Consider the following 9,862-nt stretch of genomic DNA (forward strand, 5'->3'; position numbering starts at 1 on the left):
TACAGAGCTGAATCTCACACGCTTGGCATTAAGACAGGGGTCACCCATCAGCAGAAGAGAATGCATGTGCATGTCGGCGAATATAATATATTTGTCATCCTCTAAGAACCAAAGATTAATCATGCCCTGCCCAAAAGGAAGTTTTTATGCCACATCTGCTCTTCACAGAATGGAGAGAAGGGACCTGCCCACAAGGACATCCATGACCCACACTGTTCAGATCCCCACAGTGCCCGTAGAGCCCAGCTTTGAAGTTAACAACCCACCTTAACCCTTTGGGTCCAGGCTGGGAAATGCTACTTGAATTGGCAGCCCGAGAGATGACTGAAGTGGTGGAATTTTGTTCCAGTGAAGGTTTAACACATGCATGGGGGGAGTGGTATGGACATGTGAGAGAGCAGGTTTGACTGATGCTTCCTGGTCTGTGGCATCCTTCCAGCACAGGCAAGGAAAGAAGATGCTGGCCCAGAACAGCAAGGGCTGCACAATGTGTCTGCTGCTCTCCCTAGGGATCACTCTCTCCCAGCCACAACCCCCTCCAAGCTTCCAAGCCTCCCTGAGCTCACCATAAATCAGCCTCCAGTGCCACGTGAGGAGCTGTGCTGATCCATCCTGCTGAGCTGGGAGGGGACCACATAAACAAACTGTGCAAAGGGACCAGTGGCCAGCCTGAGCACAAACCTGCTGGCTGGCATTTGTGCTGCTGCAGGGAGGCTTGGACAAGGCATGGGACAATGAAATACAGGCTTGTCCTTACACCACTGCTGCTAAACCTTCAGACAATCTCCGTGTGTGGTCTACAGAGGCACTGGTGTGGGAGCAGCTCAGCTTCCCTTGCCTGGTTCAAACTTACCATGACACATATCCAATGGGGTCACTGGCAAAACCTGTCCGTATTTAAAAACATGGCCTCAAACAGATGCTTTCCCAGGGTCTGCCATGGCTGTGCATTATCCATGAGGTTGGTTGGCATCACCTGCAAACCTGCACAGAGCACTGGTTGGGTCTGGAGTCAGCCTTGCCTGTGGGGGGTTGTAATATCAGCTGAATTACATGTACTCTCTCGGATGTCTCTTATGCAATCCCAAGCCAGGCTGGCTGTACCTTGCTTGCAGTATCCCCATGAAATGTCAGCTTGAAGATGACATGGCTACAGGCTTTCAGAACACATGTTCTGCAAGAGAAAGACAATAATGTCATGAAGTCAGAAAGCTGTCATCCTTTACTTCAGAAACACATTGGCAATGTTAACTGGAAAGCAGTTTCTTGCCTTTTCTCAATCCGAAAGAGATCTTCTGGCACTTGGTGTCTATTCAGCAGGTCTGTGTTTAATTTAAATAGCCACTGGAGGCAATTCCATCCCACACATTACTACTGCAGCTGGAGAGTGGCTGATTGGTAATTAAGAGAAACCAGAAAATCTAAAACCTTGAAGTTATGAGCAGGTAGAGTAAAAATGACACTTTAAGGGATTTCAGGCCAAAGCTGCTCCATATTTCTGATGAGGGGGCAAAAACAACCTCTACATCATCGCTTTAGAAAGCAGTTGGAAAAGAGGAAGAGTAGGACAGGGTTCTCCTCCATGCTCCTCTTATGCCCTTTCTCTGCTATGAGAGCAGTTCAGCATGTGGGTTGTGCTCCCACAGGAGCACCAAGACCCAAAAGTCTGGCAGTCCTATCAGGGTCATCTCAGGTTAAGCACGAGATGACAGCTTGGCTCCACCTTGTGCAATAGGCTTGGGGGGAAACTTCATGCTGCTTATAGCAACAAGGCTCCTGTGTTGTGTTCATGTAGAAATTAATGAGGAAGCCCTTAGGACTTTGTTAGACTTTAAATACACTATTAATGTCCCTCATGTGACTGTAAACTACCACATTTTAAGAGTAGTTGGAGTTCATTGACAAAAAGAAGAGCTGAACAGGGTAGCATTACTACTTCGCTGGTCCTCAATAGGTTTAAAAATAAACAGGCAAGCAAACATAGAAGATCACTCTTGCTTCCTGTCTTTCCTCCTTCATGAGAGGCAGTTCGGGAAACCAAGCCAGCCTCACTGTGTATTCAGAGGCTTTTCTTCACAGAATGGCTAGAAAATACACGTTGTATTTTGAGGGGTGAAAGCTTATACTCTGCAGAATTTGACATGATGCCCTGCTGCTTGTTGGCTCAAGTCAACCCCTGTGGAACTACAAACCTTATGGTGCTCTGTAGCTCAAGAAGAGAGGTTTTCCACAAAGCTTGCAAATACTGGTGTTTGGCCAGAAAACCAAAGATCACTTACTGTGGGCACACAGACTCGATTAAAAACCAATGGAGTTGTGCAATTACAGGAGGTTATTTATCCCAGAGGGAAAATGGGTTCTCTTTGTTGAGTAAGTTCTTTCACAAAAACTAACAAAACCCCCATCAAACTGAAAGCAATGCAGTTACCAGAGCTAAAGTAGTAAGTCATAGAAAATAACAGATTTGCCTACTTGCTCCTGTTCAGGAATGGTGTTCCAGATGTTTACAATTTTTCATAAGCTATTGCTAGTCTAAATTATTCTCCCAGTTATTTTCCACAAATACTTCTTGGACAATAGACGGTTTCTCAAAAAATTAATCTTGAAGGTTCAAAGTGTCCAGGCCTTATATCGTTGTTTCTGCTTTGATTCTGAATGGGCTCATAAGGAGATGTCAGGAGTGAATTATGTTGGTTCAGCATTTCAAAGTAACCAACTATCCACATTCAATTATTCTTAAAGATGTTCTGGACAGGATGCACATGTAGTTCAGCAAGACTTTACCTTTGTTCTGTCTGAATTAGATTTTGTGAAAGATACCATCATAGGCTCATCTCTCCCTGTTCCTGTTCCATGCATCTTCCAAACAGCACCAGTACAGAGAAAATGAGTCACAGCTGTGCAGAACAGAAAGCTCAAGAACACATCAAGGATTGCAGTGCTGTGGTACTGATGCCTCAGATGCTGAGTACCCAAACCATGAAGTCATAAAGGGACCTGATGTAAATGAGATATTCACTGCATATTCATCTGTTCTTGCCTAATTCAGTCTGCCAGTTTTTCTACAGTCATTGCAGAGAGAGCAACTTGGCCAATCGTGATTTGAGGCACATGATCTCTTCCAGCCCCACTCTCCATACCTGCATTTCAGCATGTATTCCTCACCAAGCATGTGTAAACCAGGCTCTATTAAGGTCCCAAAATCACAGCATAAAAACTTATGTGTTACTTAGTTTTGGCTGCCCTTTCACATGACATCAGTTAGCTGTGGTAAACAACAACTTAATGGAAAACCCCATCCTATATGGGGTCATAACTTAGGAAATACTTCAACAACTCTCTGACGAATCAACCCAGAGGGGAAAATGAGGTGACTGAGTTACACATGGACAAATATCAACAGAAGAGGCTTGCATTTGTCAAAAAATTCTCCTGCAATTAGTTACATAGCCTGGACAAAAGTGTTGGAATGAATGGGAAAAACCTTTTGCCCTCCACCTGCAGCATCAGCGGTGCCCACTACTGCTCGTTATCTCAGCAGGGAAGTGTGAAGGCGACATATCACATCCCAGATGTCAAGGTGCATCTGCATGAATTCCTAAAATGACATGTGTTCTTTAGCCCAGAGCTTGGCTCCAGGCTAAGAGCTAAATTTGATGTTCTCTGCGGCTAAAATTTCTTCAAAAACCATTCCAGGTTAATTAGGGAAGGGAAATTTTGGCTGCAGTCTGTTCGAGAGGATTGGCTTGGGAAATGGTATGGGAGTCGCGATTTTTGCAAGAGCAAAGAGAAAAAGAACAGACTCATTTATAAAAGCACTGCACCTAAGAACTTCAGAAAAGAGTACAGAACTTCACTGAAATACAATAAAAGGGACTGCCTAAAAGCAGAACATCTCCTTTGGCTCCATGTACCCTCTCCCAGAGGCACCACATCATTCCTGCTGCTCACAAAGCAGCTTCTGTCTCTTTTTAATAGTTTTATTTCTGAGCTTCTCATATTTAATTCTCTCTTTTTCCTTACGTAAGGTGTTTGAAAAGGCTGCAGTGTCAAACAATAATTACATCAGAGAAAATTTAGAATCCACAGCATTAAAACAAGTCTGCTCTTGACAAGTGAATGAACGTAGGAAGTGAGGGGATACAGTTTTATCGAGAGCATCCAACTTGAAGTGTAACAGCATCTCTTGTGAGCTGGGGGCACCCGCCTTCAGATTTGGGCAGGCTCAGCTTGGAGCACATCAGTACGTGCTTGCATTAGCATGGTCTGAAATGCAGATGCATGTTCAGGCAGTGCTATTAGCACACACATATCTGTCCTTGTGAGCAACCCTGAGGTACGCTTAAAATGCAGCCATCCTCTTAACACCCCTGGGTGGGGTAAAGTGTGTGTACCTATAGCTGTAGCTTCACCTCAGCTAAGGATCAAGCATTCCTGGTGCCAGGATGCACCACCACGACCACCATTAGTCTGCTTACATCAGAATTGAAAGAAGAAACAGACTTGTCCTTTCCTCTGTCTGTTTCTGAGGGTATGGGTACCTACCTCAAGCAGGATTCCAATACCTTTATAACTTATTCCTCACCATTTGTGCTAAAGTAACTGCACATGTATCTACTGTGCTAAAATAAATTGTTTTCAAGTTAGAATTCAAACTGACACAACACTAAATCATAGACCATGCCCAAGTATTGCCAGTGTTGATATTTTCAAGCACCTGGGCTGCATTTTCACATAAATAATCAGATGAGGGTGAATTTGATGCTCCAGCCATGGAGAGGGTGATGACTGAGGCTGCTGTGAGTGACCAAAAATTTATGAAAAGACCAGGAAAATATTTTCCTCTCTAGAGAAGAGCACCAACTGCCTTACAGTGGACTCCAAGTAGAAATAAAAAAATGTTGACAGGTATCAGTGAGACTATCTGTCATGTAATGTCTAAAATGAGGTTGTGGTAAAGAGTAGGTGTAGAGAGTGAGCTCACACATAGTACATATAAGAAGTTTTCTAGGGATAACAAGTTTATGGAATATATATATTTTTCCCCATATGGGTTCCCAGCTGGACTTCTTCACCGTCTTGGAAGAGACCAACTTGCTAAAAACATCAATAATGTCAAAATCCAGGATCCTCCTAATTAGATGTGACCTTTGAAGGGAACTGCTGAAGGCTGAGAGCTCACCTGATTCTGTGGGCTTACCATTGCCTGCTGGGGGGGCACCAGGACCATGTGCTGTTGCCTTTCATCCCGTGTTTGTGCTACCAAAGCGAAGGAAAAGAGGCTTATAGAAGAGAAGGATGGGGATGAAGAAGGCCAAACCTGTGAAGTCTCTGCTGGTTATTCCAAAGCTTCAACTCCAGGATCAGTCCTCTGTCTGGCATTTGAGGTGCTTCATTTTGCTTTTCCTGATTTGCTTCATTCCCATCAGCTTGGCTCCTGTCCTTCCTGTCCTTTGCTTCTCCCACTGAGCAGAGACCTTTGAGGGGCAAGGACATCTCAAGGTGCAAAGGGGCATTAGAATACTGTACAACACAAGCAAGCTGTCCCAAACTGCATGGCTGGTGTGTTCCTGGGAAACTGGAAAAGAAACTTCTTAAGTTAAAAGAGTGGGGGGGGAAAGTGCTAATTTGTGCTAGTTCTCTGCAACTAGGATTTTTTTTACACTCAGTTTTCAGAAGAGCTACAGTGAAATGAATACTAAGTCCCTCTGAAGTCCTGTGGACATCAAGCACCTCTCTCTCAAGGCTTGTTTCAAAACTTCTGATCATAAAACAACAGACGGACAAACTCTAACATATTTCATTCTTCATTTGCTTTCTTTTGGTTGGATTTTTTTGTGTCTTTGTTTTTTTTTTAAAGTAAGATATAGTCTTTCTTCTGGGATTTACAGCCTGAGTTTGTAACAATTAGGCAAAGTAAACCATGTGGAGATTTTTTATGATCTGCTTTAAATGTAGAGTTTTGGAAAGCAGACAATGAAATTATCATTATTTTGCTGCGCAGCTGTGCTAAAGTGCAAGAGAAGGAGTGAAAAGACATTAGTATTTGTTTATTTGGCTTTCAATTGCTATGACAAAACAAATAACAGCTTTGGTCTTGGTCCACAATTGAGTTAATTGGTAACACCTCAAATTGTATGTCCTAAAAACCTAATTAGCAGCTAAGCACCGGATAAACTAGGTAGCATGTGTTCATTTGTGCTCCAACAGGACCTGCAACAGTTAACAGACAGTTAACTGTAGATCCAAAAGCATCTGATTTAATGTGTACATATGCAAGAAGTGATGCATGTATGTGTGTGCATATTCTTTCTTGTTCTCTGTCCACGATGGGGCTGGGGTCCATAATGCATTCCCTAGACAACTGGGACCCAATCTGAAAACTACTAGAGAGTATTTTCCAGGAGACTTTTGCTGCCTCTGGCAATCTCTGGGTCAGGACCCATTAGGAAATGTTTGCTATTGCCTCCAGGGTTTAATTTCCGAGAGCTCCCAAGGAGATTCCCTCTCTTTGCTCTTGCATTTACCATTCAAGCCCCTCACACTGAGGGAAAGTACTCAGAGCACCACGGGCAGAAATGGTCCAGACATGAACAGCGAAGGTGCTGGGAAAGAAAACACAGATGTGCAAATATCTGTTCTGTAAAAAAAGAGGTTTCTGGGGACAGTGCTAGAAATCATCCACCTGGGCCAGCAATTCAGACATCCAAAGAGCACGCTGTAAAACATGGGCAGCAGAGGTATTGCAATGAGACTGCAGTGTATGCAGTAATGAGGAAAGGCAGTCAGATTCCTTTAGCACATGCCTACAATACAGGTCCAGAATCAGGGGTCAATCTCTTGCCTGCCTGACAGTCTGCTAAAATGAGTTTGTGTGTCTCAGTCCCTCTCTAGTTTGCTAAAGACCTGCAGCACAAGTCAGTGGCTGGTTGATGCTGGTGACCAACATCATCGCCACCAAAGGGGAAGATTGGTAACTCACAAAGGCAGCAGCTATGTTTCGCTCCTGAGTAGCATCTGGGACACCTAAAGCTGATGGATAAAAGCGGGAGGACATAAGACTAACACTCAAAAATTCAGAAAGGACTGCTGAGTGCAGAAACAGAAGACAAGTCAGTGGTAGAGCATGCTCCTGAAATGCAACATTAGTCCTCCTGTGGAGATGGATGAGGGAGAAGTTTTGCAGCAGCTGTCCACACTGTCTTCTTTCTCCTTTCTTTGTCTAAAACTTTAACATAGACAGAAAAACCATCTCCTTCTGTCTGCCTCTTGAGGGACAACACACAAACATTTTGGCAATCTCAGTCCAGCTACCATGAGCTGGATGTGAGAAGCGAGGAGATGGTGACACACTGCCCAGTCTCTCAGTAGTGACTAACTCCAGCTCAGGGATGGGAACACATTAGTCTTGTACCCAGACTGATAGAGAGGGACAGGACATGCCCTACCAGGGGAAAAGCTTTGTTAGATGCTCTCTTCCATGGCAGGTGAAACACATCTTGTGCCATAAGGCCAGCAAGTGTTCAACAAAAGCCCTTCTTTGGGTACTCTCTGCTCTGCTGTTTGCATGGCTGTTCGAGGCAGACTGCTGTCGCTTATTAACTAAATAAACAAGCAGCAAAACTTGAGCAAAATGGAAACACACACACAGCTTGTCTGCAAATAGAGACAAATGCCTCCATCACATGGTTGCACCCAGCTGTCTGGCTGTTACCTGCTTAAACAGCTCTAATTTCGCATTAAGGTCAGTGCAGTCATAGCCTCTCCTCCCAGGTGGAAAACCTGGCTAATGAAACGCTCAGGTTTGTATTGAGTCCACTTCGATTCACCATCCAAGCATTTTGAGGAGCTGAGGTGGATGACCTGGTCCTTTTTTGGCAGGGATGAGTCCCCAGCCCGGGCTAAGCAGGCACAGCATCAAGTGGGAGCAAGCAGAGGCTCCTCCACTGCAGTTGGCCCCTGAAACGACAGGGTACCTCCAATTTTCAGCCAGGGTGTTCTCTTGCCTAATCCCACACTGGAGGGAGTGCAGAGAGCAGAGATCCTGTTTCCACACCAGCCCTGCCCAGGTCTGTGCTCCTTTTTCCTGGTTTCCCCAGGCTGCCTCTCCTTCTAGCAAAGGTATTTATTCAGCTTACACATCCCTTCCCTCTACCATTCGTGTAAGCCTCTCACTCTCTTCTGAGAATATAGATCTGCTGAGGGAACTGTCTTTATACATAGTCTGAGGGGTTTGACATTGAGTTTCATTTATTACTCTTCAATTTCTTTTAGCTTCTCCTTTCCAAAGATTGGAGCTCCTGACCAAGCTTTGATGCAGTCCACAAGGGTGACAAACAGCTAGACTATGACTGCTTGTGCATAGGCAGCTATTTGTCCTGATTCATAACCTCCATGTTACTAAGGGCCAAATAAAAAAAAACAAACCATCCCTTGTCTTGCATGCCTTCAAAGTAACTGCTCTGAGGATAATTTAAGGTATCCAGACATTGATTCACTAAACATTGTTGGCCTGCTTATATGTGGGCAGGCAAAGTCACCCATTATTGGTGATTTAATAGCTGGTAGGTGCCTCTTTGATCTTCTCTAATGCTGTGCACTTGATATCCTCCTCCCATGAGGCGGCGGGGACAACAGCCCTATCAAGACTTTCACATTATTGCGATTTATGATTCATGTCCATGGGATCGCCTCCACTGAAGATACTGCATCTTATTGGATTCAGGGGAATCTTCCAGAGCCCTACAATATATGCAAAACCAGAAGTTATCTTGGATTGAGAAATTATGATACCAGCACCTCTAAATTGCTTTTAGCGACTTTCTGTGCTGCCTCCGGCTCAGAAGTGCTTAGTTTGCTGACAGAAATCATAGACTTGTACACATTGGAGATGGAAAAGCCCTGCTAGCTTCAGCTAGTCCATTTCTCCTACCAGGGAGGGAATATTCCAGCAATCTGTTTTCCCCGCTACTTTGTCTTGTCTATTTTTAAACATCCCATGTAGCAAAAATACATTTAGATTGTCAGGATTTCAGAGCCAAGTTAGCTGTGGAAGTACCAGCTGTAGCCTAACCTGCTTTGTCTGGTGGCAGCAGCTAAATTGCTCTCTACTGCCTTTGAAGTCAATGGTAAAAGTCTTATTGGCTTCTGTGGGAGCATTCTCAGGCCTTTGGTGTGGATGACTGGAGCACAGAGCTATGGAGCACTGATAAGCCATTCTTACACTATTGCTTTCCAGGCCGTAACTGCATTTTAATAGGCAAGAAATTGTCTCAGCAGCAGTCAGAGTGCAATAACAGCAAAGCCACGTGGAGCTCGCAACAGGCTGGGTCTGCACAGAAGTGACTCCTGCCATGACCATACAAAGTCATATCCATGAGCCCAAGCAGGTTTGGTGGGAATGCGTGATCCAAGGGGAACAGGCAGGGGCAGCCCTTTTTGTACCTCCCTGAACTCCAAAATCTACAAGAGGTCAATTCAGTTTCTAGATAGCTCCAGTGTGTTTTCCCTTTGCAACAGTCTTTAACATCATGAATGAAGGGGGCTGGGCACATTAGGATCCCCGTTTACCTATCTATCATACCTTGAAAACAATATAGCATAGGTATGGCACTGCCCTACTATTTTAGCCAAAGAACACAAAAATAGACCAGCTGTTGAATTGCAGAAGTTAAGAAGTTACCATATAAAACTTGACTCACCTTCTCCAGGATAAAACTGCCAACAGCTCCCCCACGAGATGGAGTACTCAGCAGTGGACATGACACAGCGACACAGCCCCGGTGCAGCCTTTGCTTTCTCTTTTAATTTCAGGAACAATGGCAGGTAATGGGAGCCAGGGTTGGATTTAATTTAACTGTTG

The sequence above is a fragment of the Manacus vitellinus genome, unplaced genomic scaffold (genome assembly GCF_001715985.3).
Source record: "Manacus vitellinus isolate BGI_N305 unplaced genomic scaffold, ASM171598v3 scaffold_14_pilon, whole genome shotgun sequence".
NCBI lineage: Eukaryota > Metazoa > Chordata > Aves > Passeriformes > Pipridae > Manacus > Manacus vitellinus.